General features: G+C 37.4%; 1 protein-coding gene and 1 long non-coding RNA gene across 3 annotated transcripts in view; one reads left to right on the forward strand and one right to left on the reverse strand.

The window, feature by feature from the left end:
- Positions 1–18827, forward strand: part of NR6A1 (nuclear receptor subfamily 6 group A member 1) — a 225534-nt gene that overhangs the window by 67410 nt on the left and 139297 nt on the right. The gene's annotated exons all lie outside the window — the stretch shown is intronic.
- LOC132025013 (uncharacterized) overlaps positions 4439–18827 on the reverse strand; it is a 33551-nt gene continuing 19162 nt past the window's right edge. The window contains exons 2-3 of the long non-coding RNA XR_009406386.1: positions 12304–12427; positions 4439–4661 (exon numbers count right to left, since the gene is read on the reverse strand). This is a non-coding gene — a long non-coding RNA (uncharacterized LOC132025013). The remainder of the gene's footprint in view (positions 4662–12303; positions 12428–18827) is intronic.

The raw sequence follows: 18827 nt of genomic DNA on the forward strand, positions 1-18827 counted from the left end.
GACATGGTTTGCAAAGGTTAGAATGAATGAGCCTCAAAATTTTGGTCACAATAATAACCAGGGCCTTCATACTAAGGCATACTATATAGTCATTTGAAAGAACTAGTACAATATAGCAAGATTGTTGCAGAAGGCTGTTTATAGTAGTTGTCTAGTATAGTCAAGTGAAAAAGCAGATTATACAGCTGTAAATATAAAATGAGCTTATTTTTGCTTAAGCCACCTCTCAAAAGCCCCACAAAATTATAGATATGTATCCATTTGTATGTGCATGGATAAAGGTCTCTAAGGACATAAATTTAAAATAAGTGTATAGTTTATGATATTTATTATTTTAATAATATCAGATAATATAGATAAGTTTTTTGATTATGACAAGTTATTAAACTTGCCATTTATCGTATATATTTTTAAATATTTTATTTATTTATTTATTTATTTGACAGAGACAAAGCGAGAGAAAGGCAGCACAAGCAGGGTGAGTGGGAGAGGGAGAATCAGGCTTCCTGCTGAGCAGAGAGCCCAGTGTGGGACTCCATCCCAGGACCCTGGGATTATGACCTGAGCTGAAGGCAGACGCTTAATGACTGAGCCACCCAGGCACCCCACTATTTATTATATTTATAGATGATTTCCATTGAGGAAATGGAAGATGATGAAGAAAGGGATACTCAATTTTTACTTTATTTCAATATTTAAATTTTAAATAATGAGTATGTTTGTTTTTTTTAAATTTTAATAATTACAAAAGCATTGGTTTTTTAAATACGTGTCATGTCAAGATATACAGTTCTTCCTATAAAATATCATTTCTTGTTTTGTTATGGACATTGGGGAGGGTATGTGCTATGGTGAGTGCTGTGAAGTGTGTAAACCTGGTGATTCACAGACCTGTACCCCTGGGGCTAATAAAACATTATATGTTAGTAAAAAATTGAAAAATATATTTCTTTAACTCTAGAACATTTTTACAGTTATTTTTCTAAAAAGATTTTATTTATTTGACACAGAGAGAGAGAGAGAATTGCAAGTAGGCAGAGAGGCAGGCAGAGAGAGAGGGGGAAGCAGGCACCCCACAGAGCAGACAGCCCGATCCATGATCCTGAGATCATGACCTGAGCCTAAGGCAGAGGCTTCACCCACAGAGACACCCAGGCACCCCTAGAACATTTTTTAAAAATAAGAAAAAGTAAAGCACTAGGCATTTAGAGTACTTATTTAGTATTAGAAGCAAAGAGAGCAAGAGAGACTTTAGCTGGTGTACTGGAGACAGCGGCAGCTTCCATCCAGCACGGTAGCTGATGCACTCAGGTGACTCTGCTTTTTTGCTTTCCTTAGGTTGTTTGGTCCGCAGTTTGCATTCATTGATCAGTGAGTTGATTCAGACTCAAACCCACCGACAGCAATGAATGTTGAGTGCAGCCATCAGCGTTTCCATTTGGTGGCGTTGCCTCGGCCCTCCTGAATTCCCGGCTCTTCTTTTCCACACTGGTTCTTTGAGGCCTAGGTCCGGTATCTCTCTTAGTAACCGATGATTGAGGGCCCACCTAATTATAGGTAACACTAGATACTAGAGCTGGGAGATTTCTTCAAGTTGAAAAACTGGTTCAGGGAATGGAAGGAGCTCGTGGAGAAGCTAACAGGTAGCTCTGTGACCATACAGATAGATAGGTGCCTGCATACCTGATAGATACAAACAAGAGTCGAAGGTCCTGGCTCTTCCTCTCTGTTTTGGGCTGAGAAATATGAGCACTTTTCAAGGTAAATTAGCACAGGTTATGTTTTGGCTTAAATAATAATAGCAGTTTCCATATATTGTTTGCTGTGTGCTTGGAATGGTACAAAGCACTTTATATATTATCTCCTTGAATCTCAAAACTCCATGAGGTAAGTGTTCTTATTATCTACCATTTTATACATGAGAAAACAGAAACTCAGATACTTGCCTATGATCACATAGCTAGTTAGGGAGTTGAACCAAGATTTTTCCCAGATATCTGACTTCGGACCTGACATTTTACTTAACATTTAACAAACTTTTAAGTAAGCATATGTGTGCCCAGAAGTAGTGAGGCAATAGTTGATTTCAAACATCTCATATTCTAACAGGGCTGTGAAAACTTAACCATATTAACTGTAGTTGGAGGTAGAATATGATAAGAGTTGTACAGGCATTAGACAGTTGTATGCTATGTTTGCTTATTAAATCCTTCTCTTGCTCCTAATTAAAGTTTTGAGGGGATGGGGGAGAAATGGGTGTAAAATAACCGGGTTTCACTCAAAACTGAAATATATGTTTTTAATGTCTCCTTGCTCCATCCCGTTTTTCACTAGAGTGACATATTTCTAGGAGACATTTTTAAGCACATTCAGTATTATAGTGGAGTTCTCCTTATCTTGTTGAAGTGAAACACTTGTTTGTGAAAAACAACACAAAGCAAGGAACAATGGGCAATAGAAATAGGGGGAGCTCTTTCAGAGTTCACTGGACCTCTTTTAGGGACAGGCAGCAGGACTGGTTCTGGTGATCTTATGTGACATGTGAAGGTACAGCCTGCTCCTTTGCTTCAGGAAATGTAGTGTTGTCTGTAAGGACCCCAAGGTACAGTCAACGGTCGGTGGTTTTTTCAAATCCCAAACTCACCGACAGCGTTGAATGTTCCTTGGAGTCCTCTGAAGGCTGGTTTCTGGCCCTGGCAGCCCTTCTTCAGCCTGTACCCATGTTCCAAGAGCCAATGAGCAGTGAAACCACTGCTGATAGAGGCTCTCATGTTCTTTTCCAGGTTTCAGGTTGAGAATATTTAGACTGTGAAATCAGTTTGTGTATAGCAGAGAGCTCATGAACTTAATGGACTTGTGAGACTGCAGTTACTTATACAAGCAGACTCCAATGGGTGGTTGAGAAAATGGCTTTGAACAGTATTATTTTTTTAATTCTGAAAATGTCAGGTGCCTCATTTTACAGTAGATTGATTATTAAAGGGCATGGGTAAGAAAGAAGTTAATATATATTATGGACTCTGTTATGTGCTGGAATTTGTATATTTTTATTTCATCAAACTCAAAACAACCCACTTGTACCTCATGAAAAAAACTGAGAGATTAAGTGATTTGCACAGTTACATAGCCAGGAGTCACTGTTGTAAGCCAGAACTTGAATACTGGACTTTATCAATGCTCAGCTCCCTGAGCATATCACCTCTTTTCCTGTCCACCACAAAATTTAACTCTTCTGTATCAGAAGTAGCATCTGCAGTGAGAACTATATCAAACTAGTAAACATTTTCTCCTTGTTTGCCTGTATAAATAGCAGGTGGGTCTTTAGGCAAAATTTTTCATAGAGGAAGATGAAAAAAATTTACCTTCACAATTGGTGATCTCTCTAGCTGAGATCCTAGATCAGTGAGTTGCCACAGAGGTTCAATGGTAGTCTACACATTATTTTCCATTTTGAAAAAACAGAAACAAAAAACCCCTATCACCTAAGAGAAAGCTTGCATTTCTCCTCTGTAAGATCACAGCAACTAAAATGTCAGGTGTCTTTTTGCTTTGGCATGAAGAGTATTGGTACATTATAGACATACTGGTTATTTTTCATTGACTCCTGAATATCCTTGATTAAAAAGCTAGAAAATGAAATAATTCTATGGGTAGGGATAGAGGGTTTCAGAATGTAGGGTTTTATTACTGGAGAGATGGAGGAGTGCTCAGAAGCAAGGCTTAGAGAACTGCTGGCTGAATTAAGGTTAATCTTTAATCAGGGATTGGGTTTAAATAGTAAAGGTTGACTCTTCTCAAATTCATTTTTAAAGGAGCCAAATGGTACACATTAAAAAAAAAATCACTGAGAATTTGGTTTGAATGTAAACTGTTGAACATCTACATCAATTTAATTATTTCACCCTCTGTCAAAACACTCCATTTAGCCAGCTTTGTTGAATTCTCAGTGTTATGACAGTGAATTGTATACAACGATAACAAAAAAATCAAGCAACTGTTACTGTGTAGTCGTTTAAAAACTCTTTATTGTGTTTAAACAGTCTTCCCTTGGTCTCATAGTAGAAAGAGATGTGAATGCCTTAAACCGTTTGGACAGATAGATGTTCAGACTTTAAAAGAATACTGACTTCTGCTGCTCCAAGCCATGAGATATTTTACAAAATACCATTGCTTAAATTCATGGCATTCTAATAAGAATGCTTTTTATAGATTTGAAAAGCTAGAGCAGAGTGAAAGGTAGGTTTCCAAAATGGCATAGGGGTATTTCCCATTGTGTTGGAAATAATTAATTTTCATGGCAGGGAAGGCTACCATCATCCTCACGCCTTTAAGTTTTTATCATCAGGCAAGTTAGAAGGACACACTGGTATTTTTAATGAGTTTGCTAAGGGGTTTATATATTTAACGCCAGGATAAAGTCTAAGGTTAAAAACATTAGGGTTAAATTAAACAAGAATTGTAGAAACTACAAATTTAATAAGTTGGTTTATTTCATTCTTGATTTAGGTTGGTTTTGAGTTTGTCAAAATTTACCATGCCATCCTTTACTGTTTCACTTACCTCTTTTCCTTTTCCAAAGGTACTACGAAATATTGAAACCCACATTGCTCCAACTTGGACATGTAATTGTTTTCATAGTCTTCTTGAGGCCTCTTGATATACTTGAAAGAAACAAGAATCATAAACTTAATAAAGCAATATATTTGAGAGATTAGTAGCATAGAAGAGAAGAGGAGTCACTATCTCAGGTGGCTTCTGTCCAGACACTTCCCAAGCATTATGCAGGGAGCATATATTTGGGGTATTTGGGGGTAATGCTACTAACCTTGAGGACAGATTCTTATGTTATAAAGATGACAACAGCGTGGCATCATGAACCCATATTTCTTTTAGCCTGACTGCTAGTGTTCTGCTTTATCCTTTTGCTAATTCATCAGTGAAATCCTAGGATCCTTTCTCTTACATACAATCCTTGCCATTATGGAGCACAGTGTCTGCCCAGGGATCTACACATAGACACAGTAGATGACAAAGAGAATGACTGCTATGCTGGTGGGAAGGTACAAATCATGTTAAGGGAGAGTAGAGAAAAGGGTTAATTCTGCCCAAAAGTCGCAGGAAAGATATATCTGAGGGTCACATCTGACTTGGGACTCAAACGTATAGTTGAATTTTTCTAGACAGAGAAGGAAAGATACTCCAGTAGAGGGAAAGCTCTGCATAGAAAGTCCTAGAGAAGGGAAAGTTCAGGTAATGATGAGTGATGACATTAACCTCTCAGCATCCGTTAACTCATCTTTAAGATGGGGGACAAATAGCACTTGCCCTTTGCACAAAGCTGTGAAAATTAAATGAGGTTGTGCATGTGAAAGTAGCATGTTAATATAATTTCTAGATTTCTTTTTTTCATTGCTCTGGGTTCATATGTGCTAAAATAGAGTATATGAAATACCTTATCATGATAGACTTTTCCAAATTGGATTCTTATTTGTTCTCTTTTTTTTCCCTTTGAGTGGCCATAGTTTAAATTTTTCATATATTAAGTGTTCAGAGAAGTAATATTGTAACAATAAAGAATACAGATTTGGAGCTAGAATTTTGACTTTGCAACTTACTAGCTATGTGACCTTGTGCAAGAGAAAAAAACTTCTCTGTTTTTCTGTTTCCTTACCTATAAAATGGAGATAACGATAGTGTCTACCTCATAGAACTATTGTGAGGGACATGTGGGTGGCTCAGTTGGTTAAGCATCTGCCTTTGGCTCAGGTCATGATCCCAGGGTCATGGGATCAGGTTCAACAATGGGCTCCTTGCTCAGCAAGAAGTCTGCATCTCCCTCTGCCTGCTGCTCCTCCTGCTTGTGCTCTCTCTTCCTCTCTGACAAATAAATAAATAAATCTTTAAAAAAAAAAAACCTGTTGTGAGAACTAAATGTCAAGTGTGTAAAACAGCACAACACATGTTAAAATTTATATGAATTTCTATATGTTTCAAAATGATTTAAATTCTTAAAATCATTTATAATGTACTTATGTATTATGAAATTAAATTGCATATTTTACCCATATTCTGGTTTTGGTTCATTTACACTAACGTAAAACCCTTATTTTATAGTTAAAGTAACTTCCAGATAACTATTACATTGCATATGTATGTATGTATATGTGTGTTTCAAAGGCTTTTTGAAATTAATTCTCTACCACTTTCTTTGTGACCTTAGGAAAAGTTTTTATCTCTTGAACTTCAAAATCCTCAATCTGTTAAAATAAGAATAATAGTATAGTAGTACCTCCCTCATACTGCTTGTGAGGATTAACAATTAGATAATAAGAAACTTTGTAGAAGGCTATAGATTCTCTCCCTAATCTGCACATAAACACAAAATTTTGAAAGCAGTTTAAGTTATGGAATTTAAGAGCGCATCCATAGCCTCCCTCTAAATGTTAGGTTCAGACATTCCAAACAGAGCTGTAGACCAAGATTTCACCATCTCATCTTGTCACTGGTGTAATGTTGCTGCTGTTGCAGCCTGTCACCATTATCTAGTCACATTGTTCCCTATGCTGTAATCTGTGCAATACAACCAGACAGTGGGGCACCTGGGTGGCTCAGCGGGTTAAAGCCTCTGCCTTCAGCTCAGGTCATGATCCCAGGGTCCTGGGATCAAGCCCCACATCAGGCTCTTTGCTCAGCAGGGAGCCTGCCTCCCCTTCTCTCTGTGCCTGCCTCTCTGCCTACTTGTAATTTCTGTCTGTCAAATAAGTAAATAAAATCTTAAAAAAAAAAAAAAAAAAAGAAAAACAACAACAACCAGACAGTGGAAACTGGACAGTGATGATCCCTGGAAAAAGTAGTTACTAGGCTTCATCAACAACCTTTAATTAGTAAATCTGCACTTATACAGAAGTTGCCAGATGAGAAGTTACACAAATATTTGAATGAATTTAACTGACTTTGCAACAGTTTCTCTCCCACTTCCACAGCAACCATTTGGTTTGGAGCTGATCCCAGCACTATGAGTACTAATTCTGCCCTTAAGTAAGGGTCAGAGAATGTGTTGTTTCAAGACAGTGCTTACAAAGCCTGCTAGATCCAGAGTGTTTACTTGAGTATTAGGGAAGGGGGGAAAAGAGTATGCTGAAGATTGTAGTTGTATATGGAATTATTGGACATTCTTATATTTAGCCTGCTGAGGTTTTACCAGACAATTGAGAAGTAGAAAGAGAAATTTAAACTTTGTAGCTTGGAACATTTTACTTCTTGACATGGCAACTTTATATCAGGTTATTTCAGATATTTTATGAATTGGGAAGACCAGGGGGTGGGCAGGCCAACTCACTGAAATGGCAAATTGACCTAGTGCCAAAAGACGGTATTTCTTTTCAAATGGGACATTTCTTTTCAAAACCTATCCAAATAGGGGCGCCTGGGTGGCTCAGTGTGTTAAAGCCTCTGCCTTCGGCTCAGGTCATGATCCCAGGGTCCTGGGATTGAGCCCCACATCGGGCTCTCTGCTCGGCGGGGAGCCTGGTTCCTCCTCTCTCTCTCTGCCTGCCTCTCTGCCTACTTGTGATCTCTGTCTGCCAAATAAATACGTAAAATCTCTTAGGAAAAAAAAAAAAAACCCTATCCAAATATTCTAAGGGCCACCAGGATTTTCCATCTCCTAGTTACAGTGGCTTAATGTGTTTAAGATATTACTACTTCAGATTATTTTACAAACCCATAAGCAATACTTCACTTTTCCATAGTAAGTTAATTCACAGGGTATCTATAATCAGTGAACAATTCTTCTAAGTATCTCTATACTAAGGACTGTTGTTCAGCTGACCTGATTGAGTAAGTACATTAAGTGAGTTGGAAATATAAAGTCATAAAAGAAATAGGGATCAAAATCATGCGGTAGTTAATATTCATGGGTATTAAGGAATGAGGTAGAAAGAACCTTGGATTTTATTGCAGTATGTGAAAAGTGTTGGCAGAGATTTTAAAAGTCCATGAGAGCCAACCAGCATGTGTTTTTGCAATAAACAGTTAATGAAATAAGCAAAAACAGTGATCAAAAGACTCAAATCTTTCCTTTTGTACAGTGATGAAACCCTGACGATCTAAGAATAACATATGTATTTCTTCCTCTGACCTATTTTAGTTTACTGGGTTAAATGTAATCATATGATACTTTATATGCTTTAAAAACTTGATGTCTGTTATGAAGTTTATTTTTGTCTCCTCTAGATTATAATGTTGTGTTAAGACATTGTAAGTTGTAGGTAACTAGACATTCATCCTATAAGTAACTTACTATTTAAAACATTTAGGGGAAATGCTTTTTATTATTTTTGCATTATGTATGTGGGCTCCACTCAAGTCTTGAACTCAGAATCCTAGGATCAAGACCTGAGCTGGTATCAAGAGTCAGATACTTAACCAACTGAGCCACTCAGGTGCCCCTAGGTAAATTTTTTTTTTTTTTAAGATTCTATTTATTTATTTGACAGGGAGAGAGAGAACACCCGCACACAAACAGGGGGAGTAGCAGCAGAGGCAGAGGGAAAAGCATGTTCCTGCTAAGCAAGGAGCCTGATGCTGAACCCTGGGATCATGACCTGAGCTGAAGGCAGAGGCCTAACTGCCTGGGCTACCCAGGCACCCTGAGGAAATGAAGACCCGAAGTCAGATAGTGGGTCAGAATTAAAATTCTTGACTGTGCGTGTGCATGTGCACGTCTGTTTACTTATATGACACTACCTCTCCATTGTGAAAAAGCATGTTTTTTGCAGAAGTTTCCTAATGTCCTGTTGGCCATCTGAAAAGTACTTCAAGTCTATCTGTCTGGCGGGTCAAACATCTTAGCCTTAGGGATACACCCAGAACTAGTGCAAATGGACCATTGACTTGAATTTAGCATCCTGACCTGAAGTATTTGACTAAGTAAGAGATGCTGAGTGGTGTTGGCATAAAAACTGTCCATGGTATGAAATGAGGAATAGCTGTGAGTGATCAAAAGTCTGTGAAGGCCCTTTAGGCTCTGACATTTATCAGCTGCTGCTACACTTTAACACTTTACTCTAATCAAAGGTGACTACCACTGGATGGAAGAGGCTTGCAGAACCTCTGGCTGCTCTCAGGGGAGGAATTTATTTTAATTGCCAGTGAGAAGGTAGGAATGATTTCAGTAAAGATCAAGAACCTCCAAATCCACTTCAGCTTGGGCTCCTGGCCAAGTGTCCATCCTCTGGAGGGAGTTGGTGTCAGCTGCTGTCTTGTGACTTGAGGTATTTCAAAAAAGCCAAAGGCATTACAGAAGCCTTTCCTGAGTTGGCAGGCAGGAATGGCTCCAGGAATCAAGGCCTGACACATGTCATCAGCCTGGAAAAAGTGGAGTTTGGACACTAATGATGGCTCTTGTCAAGGCTCAGTGTGATAAAGCCAGGAGGACTCAGCTTGGGGGGTTGTTTGCATAGAAGAGGAGTTATAGCTTAGAGAACACCTGCCAAGAGTTTTCACTGCCCCAGCTGTATGTCAGTGACAAATACTTCACCCTTGACTCCTGTCACTTCTTTTTAATGGGTAATGGTAGAGATGCTGGATGGGTAAGGAAGAGAGGCAGCCTGGTTATATCTATCACATTTCCCTGTTTGCTTGTTTTCTTGCCATTCTCTGTGTAGAACTAAGTTTGTCTGGCCATACTCCAGGCTAGTGTTTTGTTCTGTCTCTATCTGATGGTATTGGGCCAGAGTTTTGGGTCCTTTATTTCCATTAATGCCACTGCTGATGACCACACAAGTGTTTTGATGGGCAGTTAGGAGAAAGCTTTTTTGCTGATATATCTTTGTTAGAAGTGTTGTTTTCAAATCCCAGCTTTGCCATGTAGTAGCTATGTGATTTTTGGCAAGTGGTTTAACCTCTGTTTCTCACCTGCAAAATGTAGGTAAGTAAATAACTGTACCTATACTACTGGGTTGTTGTGAGACCTGAATGAAATTAGAAGTATAAAAATGCATGACCCATAATGTTCAAATTTCAGTTATTGTTAATATTGTAATTATTTGGTCTAACTTCTTGCCTACTGAGAAGAATGCAATGAGGGTTTTCTAAACCATTATCTTAGTGAATATAGGAATCATGGTGTAGAATAAATGTAAAATTGAAATCAGGAGATCCAGATGCAAGTCTTGACTATGCTGTATGTAACTTCAATTTCCAGATTTTTTCATAAAAAAAATTAAACCAACTAAAACAAAATCAGGATCTCTGAGATCTCTTGTCATGCACAAAAAATTGACATTCATAAAGATGATTGAGGTTCTCAAGAGCTTTTGCTTATGTGGGTTATACCTATCACCTTTCACTGTATGAGAAGTTAAAGTTGATGGGTGCCTGGGTAACTCAGTGGGTTAATAAGCCTTTGCCTTCAGCTCAGGTCATGATCCCAGGGTCCTGGGATCGAGGCCCGCATCTGGCTCTCTGCTCAGCGGGGAGCCTGCTTCCCCCTCTCTCTCTGCCTGCTTCTTTGCCTACTTGTGATCTCTCTCTGTCAAATAAATGAATAAAATCTTAAAAAAAAAAAAAAGTAAAGTTGAGAAATTTAAAAATGTTTATTAATTCATTTAAAATAGAAATGATTAACTTACTGCATAGCAACATAAGTAACATTTTAAAGTAAGAGTAACTATAAAAATATCTCTAGATTCCCCCCACCCCCCAAAAAAACAAAGAAATCTTAGTGAGAAGAGTGACATTATTTTGTATTTTTGTAGGTCTCTTCAATGTCTGGCTTTGTGAAAGACAACTGAATTTTCAGGGTGCCTGGGTGGCTCAGTCGGTTAAGCATCTACCTTTGGCTCAGGTCGTGATCCCAGGGTCCTGGGATCGAGCCCTGCATTGGGCTCCCTGCTTAGCTGGGAACCTGCTTCTTATTCTCCTTCTGCCCGCCACTCCCCTTGCTTGTGCCCTGTTCCTCTCTTTGTTAAATAAATAAATAAAATCTTTAAAAAAAAAAAAGGCAACTGAATTTTCATAGCTGTGTATATCTGCATCTACATTCTGTCTGTTTCAATATGTTTTGGCTGAAGTATATGAAGAAAATATGGCCTCTATACTCAGATATATATGGAAAATGGATTTTAATAGTTTGGATAATTGTGTATTTTTTTCTTTCATGTGTATCAGATCTCAGTAGTTGGTAGTCTCTCTCTCTCTCTCTTTTTTTTTTTTTTTTAAGATTTATTTATTTATTTGACAGAGACCACAAGTAGGCAGAGAGGCAGGCAGAGAGAGAGGAGGGGAAGCAGGCTCCCCACTGAGCAGAGAGCCCGACTTGGGGCTCGTCCTGGGATCATGACCTGAGTTGAAGGCAGAGGCTTTAACCCAGTGAACCACCCAGGTGCCCCAATAGTTGGTAGTCTCTTAAAGGTTAGTTGCACTATGGAATCTGAAACCATATCAATGAACTTTTCATTCTCTATTTCATTAAAAATCCCCTAGTCTGTCTTACAGTTTACATGGGTCTTTGACCCATGAATGATTTTGAAACAGCATGCTTTGGTTATTTGGAAAATACTGGTTTAACAAGTTATATAGAATTTCTAAATATGGACATATTTCATCATATAAAATCCAGTAAATCAGTTTTCTTAGTATTACCACTATTCTCCTGGGAAGCTGTGAGGCATACAGTAGCAGATACAAATTTTCCAAAATTCCAGTTTTTATTTAAAGTCTTAAATTTTATCATTGGCAACAAATACTGCCAGTTGTTTTCCTTGAAAAGACATGCCCACTTTGTTCATTTTCAAGATAATAACTGTCAAACATCCACATCTGAATAACCATAATTTCTGTTGTTCTTTCAAGTAAAATGATAGCCCATGAAAAAATAAGCTAGTTTACCTTACAACTCAAACAATAGCTTAAAGTGCATTTCCTTGAGACAGTCAGTGTTGAGAAATGCTTTAAGTGTGTTTTCCATTTTGTCACACAAAATATTAAAAAGTTGCATAGTCAGGCATTGAGATTTAAAATCAGTAAATCTTACTGCTTCGTCAAGGACATTCTTTCTTTTCTCCTTTTTACGTTTACCATGAGCATTTCTTAAAATTTAATTTAATTTTTTTCAGTATTCCAGAATTCATTATTAACAATTATTCCAAATCCTCATACATTCATTTACAATTTGAAATAAGGAACACAGTCTTTTTTCCTTGTTATATAGACTGAAGTAATTAGTAATACTGTTACCGTTCAAACATAAATTAGATCTTTTCATTGGATCTTTAAGAAAAGTATATAGGTGGGGGGTACCTGGGAGGCTCAGTTGGTTACGGTCATGATCCTGGGGATCAAGTCCTGTATTCTGCTCCTTGCTCAGGGGAGAGCCTGCTTCTCCCTCTGCCTACTGCTCTGCCTGCTTCTGTTTTCTCTCTCTCTGTCAAATAAAGAAATACATACATCTTTTAAAAAAGAAAAGGAATAGTTGGTATTTTCTGGAAAGAATGCTAAGCATTTGCTAAAAATAAAAATGGAAAAAAAATGGAAATGGAAATGAAATCCATCAAGCAAGCACTCCATGAAGACAATTTCATCGGATGGAATTTGTCACGGATGTTCTTAAGTTAAAATGGCTTCCCCCCCGCAGTGTGTGGTGGCGGTAAACACAATGACTGCCCATACGTTTTGTGGCATTGCTTTGATTAGTGGTAAAGCTAAGCAATTTAACCCAACACTGGCTTTGCACCATCCTTGTAAATGTCAACATAGTAAAAAAAGGCAAATCACGCCTTATAATCAGTACAAAAATAGTTTTGGCCATGCAAACTCTCTGAAAAGGTTTTGAAGTCGTCTGTAGATCACTCTCTGAGAACCAGTGATACGGAGTCCAAATGTTAAAAAACTTCAGATGGGGGCACCTGGGTGGCTCATTCAGTTAAGTGTCCAACTCTTTATTTCAGCTCAGGACATGATCTCACGATTATGAGATTGAGCCCTGAGCTGGACTCAGTGCTGGGCATGAAACCTGCTTAAGATTCTCTTTTTCCCTCTCTCCCTTGCTTTACCACACGCCCTCCCCCGCCCCGCCATATCTGTCTCTTCCCTCTCTAATAAAAATAAAACTCTATGGAAATGGTTGAAACTTCTCTAATTCCTTCAGCATGAAGACTCATAGGGCTGCAGTGGGTTATAGGAAAGACAACCCCTGGGGTATTGTTCTGGCATCCCCTTGGCATTTAGCATAGTATTAAGGGGCTTGCCTATAGTGGAACCTCAGTGAAGATTGATTAGTCAATGCAGATTGCCTAAATATTGTACTTATCAACTTTTTTCTTCTATACCTTATGAACTCAGTTTTCTCTGTTCTCATATATACCATGTATTTTCCGAGTCTTGCTGAATCCTCTGTTACTGATTGTTCAATATTGTTACTGCGTATTTTTTTTTCTCCTTGTGGATGTATAAGAAGTAAATCACATGGCATTTGCTCTTTTATGATCTTGGGAATATAAAAGCAGTTAAACAACATACCACACAGCATCCAGATGCAGAGGCACAAGTGGCCTGGCATAAGATTCAGCATTTAGTAGACGTTTGTAATAATGACCACCTCCTGAGCATCCTTTCAGGGTCAGGCATTGTGATTTGTATATATATAAACACATGTATGTATGTATAAATATATATATTTAATATAAGTATAAATCATATATGTAAGTATATAATTTAAGTGTATATATTCAAGATATATAAGTAGATAAAATATATAGATATATTTGTATACAGATATGTATATATGCAGATAGTTTATATAAATTTATTTACATAAATATAGAAATCATTCACATTTAATTTTCTCAACAGTCCTGCCAGCTATTTGGTATTATATTCACTTCGTTGATGAGGAATGAGACTCTAATAGGACATAGATTTGCTCAAGGTCCCAGAGCCTTTGTCTGTCTGGTGCCAAACTTTTCAGTAAATGCCTAAGTTCTTAGAGGGGTGAAAACAATATGGGTGGGATGGGGTAGAATTAATTATTTTCCCAATCCCATATTCTTCTTAACACTTTCCTAAATTTCTCCCCAACTCTTCTTTCCTCCTTGGTTCTATAGCATGTCTCATGGTGTACCTTATTTTAGATTTGTAGAATTGTGTGCAAGGCTTATCTTTTCTACTCTGATATAAACTCAGTGAAAACAAACCCATTTTATTTAGATATACATTATATCAGGCACTTGATAAATGTTTATATTAAACTGTAAGTGCATGTCCTTTGCTTTGTTCATTGTTTATGTAAATAGTGTATAAATGAAGTCATTTGAATATGTTGATTTTAAATAAATACAGTATTTCCTTTTGAGATGTGAATAATAACCCTATAATCTATCTGTTCTAGAAACTGCATTTTGTATCTGTTGGGGAGGTGTCAAATGTCTTATTTTCAACACCTAAGTTAGAAAATCAATGAAAAATGTGAACATTTTTGTTGATATTATTAGTGTTAAGTTGTACCCTCTTTGACTCCTTTGAGATGGCTCTACAATAAGAGAATGGGGGGCAGTTGAGTTGATACATTTATTTTTTAGATCAAAGCATATGGAAGAAAGTTGTAAAAGTCTAGCTCAGTCCTCCTTTTAACAGTTTGCAGCTTATAAATCAATTTGGAGATCAAAGCATCTTCTGTAAGATGTCCGTCACAATAAAGTCAGTAACTGGCAGGTGATTATTACTGTCTTCAAAATAAACAATGATCAGAAGCAGCCAGTTATGATAATTGCTTTATTTTTGTATAGTCTCTGTAAAAAGATTATTTGAAGAGTAACTTCTGTAAAAGGGACTAACCATAAATGCTTAGCTAGCATCTTGAGTGGAAACTTGAGATTTGGGTAGAGGAGGGAGAGTGGGGATCATTTCTTGGTAAGCCACGTGCATTTTTCTTCCTGATATGCCCCCAGCGTATCTTTTGTTTCTAGGAAGTTCTTAGGACTGGAGCTCTTTCCTTTGGGGCCTCCTTACCACCTTCTCAAAGTTTTGTTTCTGTTAAGGTGTCTTAACTAGGTTATGTGAAAGCAAACTCATGAAAGGAATTTACCCCAAGGTTCATTTCTTAACTCTTTCAGAGATACTTGGTTCACAAATGCCTTTGTGAAAGTTTTGGCTATTAGAATATTTGTGCTGCTCCAGGATATGGAGGTTGAGGAGAGGGCATTTCTGTTAAATCACAGCTTAGTCCATGTAGGTCTGAGTTCTGCTTTCTCAGAACTGCTGAGGAGGTGAGAAAAGTAACACCCTTTCTTTGTGTTATCTTTTTTTTTTTTTTTTAAAGATTTTATTTATTTATTTGACAGAGAGAGATCACAAGTAGGCAGAGAGGCAGGCAGAGAGAGAGAGGAGGATGCAGGCTCCCCGCTGAGCAGAGAGCCCGATGTGGGACTCGATCCCAGGACCCTGAGATCATGACCCGAGCCGAAGGCAGCGGCTTAACCCACTGAGCCACCCAGGCGCCCCTCTTTGTGTTATCTTAATTAATGCTTCCAACAGCCCTTCTGATAAGGTAGTGGTTATTGCATTTGTCACTATACCCAGATACTCTTTTCCACTCCACTGTTTTTCATGTACAAAAATAATTTAGTCATATGTTGTCCAGTCACATGAACATATTAATTGAACAGTGGTACATAGTGTCGAATATATCAGATCAAGTAGGCTGTGTTGTTTGATTCAAATACTGAATTCTACAGTTACTGAAGGCACTTGACTCCATGAAAAAGCTGCTGATTAGGGTACTTTTCAAATTGTGATGTGTACTGGGGCTAAGATTGTGTAGAAGTCTGGCTCCTTTAGGAAGGCTGTCAGCTTCTGGGCATGGGAGCATGGCCTTAAAGTGCTTGTAAACTTTAAAGAAAATGTATTTGGAGTGGGATTTATTTAGACACTGACAGGCAATAAAAATTAACATATTAAGGGTTTACATTTTCATTGAATATTATCTTAAATATGGTTTAGATGTGTATACTGGTTATAATCTTCTTATTTTTTAAAAAAACTAGTGTATCTTTTTTAAAGATTTATTTTAATCAAATTGAATTTATTTTAATCAAATGAATTCCATTTTTCCCTTTGGTCTCTTCTATGTTACTATTTTCACCCTTTTTCTCCTTTCAGAAAGTTGGGGAGAGTGGGCGTACATGCATTATAAATATGTGGACTTCTTTTTTACTATGGTTTTTAGGTGTTTGGCCTGTTTTTACTATTACTACTGATATTAAAAGTCTTATATAAACTTCTTTCTAACGGGGTGTATAATCAGAATAGACGCTTGTAGTCTAGGAAAACAGAAGAGTAAAGGTTATTAATCTGATTATTAGTGATAAAAGGAAAACCTAACAAACTAATGCTGAGTTCAGAATAATAGACACTTTGGTGGGGGTAGGGGGGGGGAAGGTCACATGAGAGAATCTTGCTATAAATATTTCCTAATTTGTTCTGATTGATGATTATGTGTTATATATGTATATGTAAAAATTAATCATACTTAACCTTAAGATTTGTTTACCTTACCATATGTAAATTTACCTCGAAAAATAAAATAGTTGTCATATCTGAAGCAAATGTGGCAAAATCTTGATCATGATTGTGCATGAGTGATGTTTCATTTTAGTGTTTTTAAATAAAACATTTACTGTTTTCATGAAAGTTTTAAAGTATTTTATGATAAAAATGAAAAAAACCCTGTCACTCTGAACATGTCAAATTAAATCAATTTATGAACGCTAAGTTTTCTTCTTCTTTTTTTTTCCTTACTCTGTCATTTTTCAGGTTTGGAATTTTGTCTTTTTCTTGGATATTACTGGAGAAGTATAGAGAATGAAGTCTTGTATTACTGATATCACTTGTTTAAAGAGAACAAATTCAATCTTGATATTGAAACCAGCTTATATATAATTTTATTTCATTCTTGAATCTGACTGGAGAAAAGCCAGCCCACTTAGCTCTTTTAGGTATATGGTAGTTCTAATTAAACACCAGTTTTAAAGGCTTTGTCTTTCATAAGCCTAATACTTATTGAAGATTTTTCATGTACTTGATATTGTGAGAACTGTCTTGTAGGAAGATGTTACTATTTCCTTTTGCATTTGAGGACCCAGAGAATCTGGGTTCTCATGGAGGAAGTAAGGAGGGCCCCCTATACTTGGCCTCTAAATGGTACTTAAGCTGCCAATGTCAGTATAAAGATGAAGGTAATTATCATTTTTTGTAACTGACTCTTTATTGCCACAAATAGATCATCACTATCTTAGGAGACATTCATGTACTGTTTAGAAGTCTTTCTAGAGCTTATATTGCATGGTCTTTAAAATTTCAGAATTATTTCTGACACTTTCTTAATAACTTAGCAACATGGTATTGTCCTTTAAAACAAAATCTGGAGTAAAAAGAAATATTTTCATTTTCTTATTGTATGAAAGAAGGCTATTTGTAGGTCATCTTTTTTAAAAAGGCAAGAAATTCTCTCTCCAAACCACATTAGAACCCATGCCAAGTTGGTACAGGGCCCTTACGGGAGTAATGATGTAAGAATTTGAAAGAGTACATAATGCAGCTGCCAAAACTCACACTGTTCAGTATCAACACCGTCTGTCTGCCAGAGTCCGCAGCTCAGTATTTTTTTTTTTTGGTGTGTACCGAGTTATAGTCACATATATTTATCTCTTCGGGGGTAGGGAAATAAGGAGTTATTGTTTGATAAACTCAGTGCTTTCTGAGGTAATGGTGCTCTTTTGCCTCTCATGCACTCCTGAGCATTCCTCCCTCCTGGGAGTTAGTCAGGGAGGACTAACTGGGTATTCTCCTGGGTAGATTCTTCCAAAATGTGACACAGAGGGGCAATTCACACCTTGCCTAGTTTCTGTTTTGCAAGAAAACCCTTCTCTTGCATGGTTCTGTATTCAGGAAGACCCATGTGCTACATTCCATCCATTTGCCAAGTCTTGGACTCTTATCCAAGGTAAAGTATTTGAGTATGCAATTACCCATACACATATTGGCAACCGTATACTTTTTCCTGGCCTCTCTTAGAGAAAACTCAAAGCCAGAGGAGCAGATCCAGATGTTCTTCAGTCTGGCATCCTCAATTCAGAATTCTAGATGGCAAGACTTCATTTGTAAGTGTACCAAGCTTACTCAGCACCTGCTTTTGCTAACCATCATATTTTTATGACCAGAGAATGTGGAGTTTGCATCCTTTGCTGCGCAGAAAGAACACCATATCAGAGCTGCATGTGAAGTGACTCTCCATCATTTGAGAGAAATACTTGATTTGCTCCAGCAGCATGCAGAAGAGTCTAGCCTTGCTGTGGGAATAAGGCTGGGATGAGAGCAGGTGCAACTGCAGCTGCAGCTTCTTAACCAAATCTGGCCTTGTTTAATTTTTAAATAGTCTAAAACATTTGGCATCAATATAAGTGAACCATTATGGGCTCTCTGGCACCTAACATAGTACCTTGCCCAAGGAGGGAGGTGCTCACTGACTATATCCAGTCACCATTTATTGAACACCTTCCATGTGTACCAGGCTGTGTACTAGAGACTGGTTATGAATAAGATCTTTTTTCAAGAGACCCATAGCCTTGGGAGGCATAGACTCTTAAACAGATAAATTACAATTCACCCATTTTATTTGTTGTTGATACGTTTTAGTATTTCGTTCAGTTCGTAAGTTAGCTACAGAAACCAATGCACAGGATTGACTTCCTGACCTTCTAAGAACAAACATGGGATTTCCTTTCCAATTCTAAAGTATGCTTACTTGCTTGCATTTTTGCCTCTTTAAA

Source organism: Mustela nigripes, chromosome 9, assembly GCF_022355385.1.
Source record: "Mustela nigripes isolate SB6536 chromosome 9, MUSNIG.SB6536, whole genome shotgun sequence".
Classification (NCBI taxonomy): Eukaryota; Metazoa; Chordata; class Mammalia; order Carnivora; family Mustelidae; genus Mustela; species Mustela nigripes.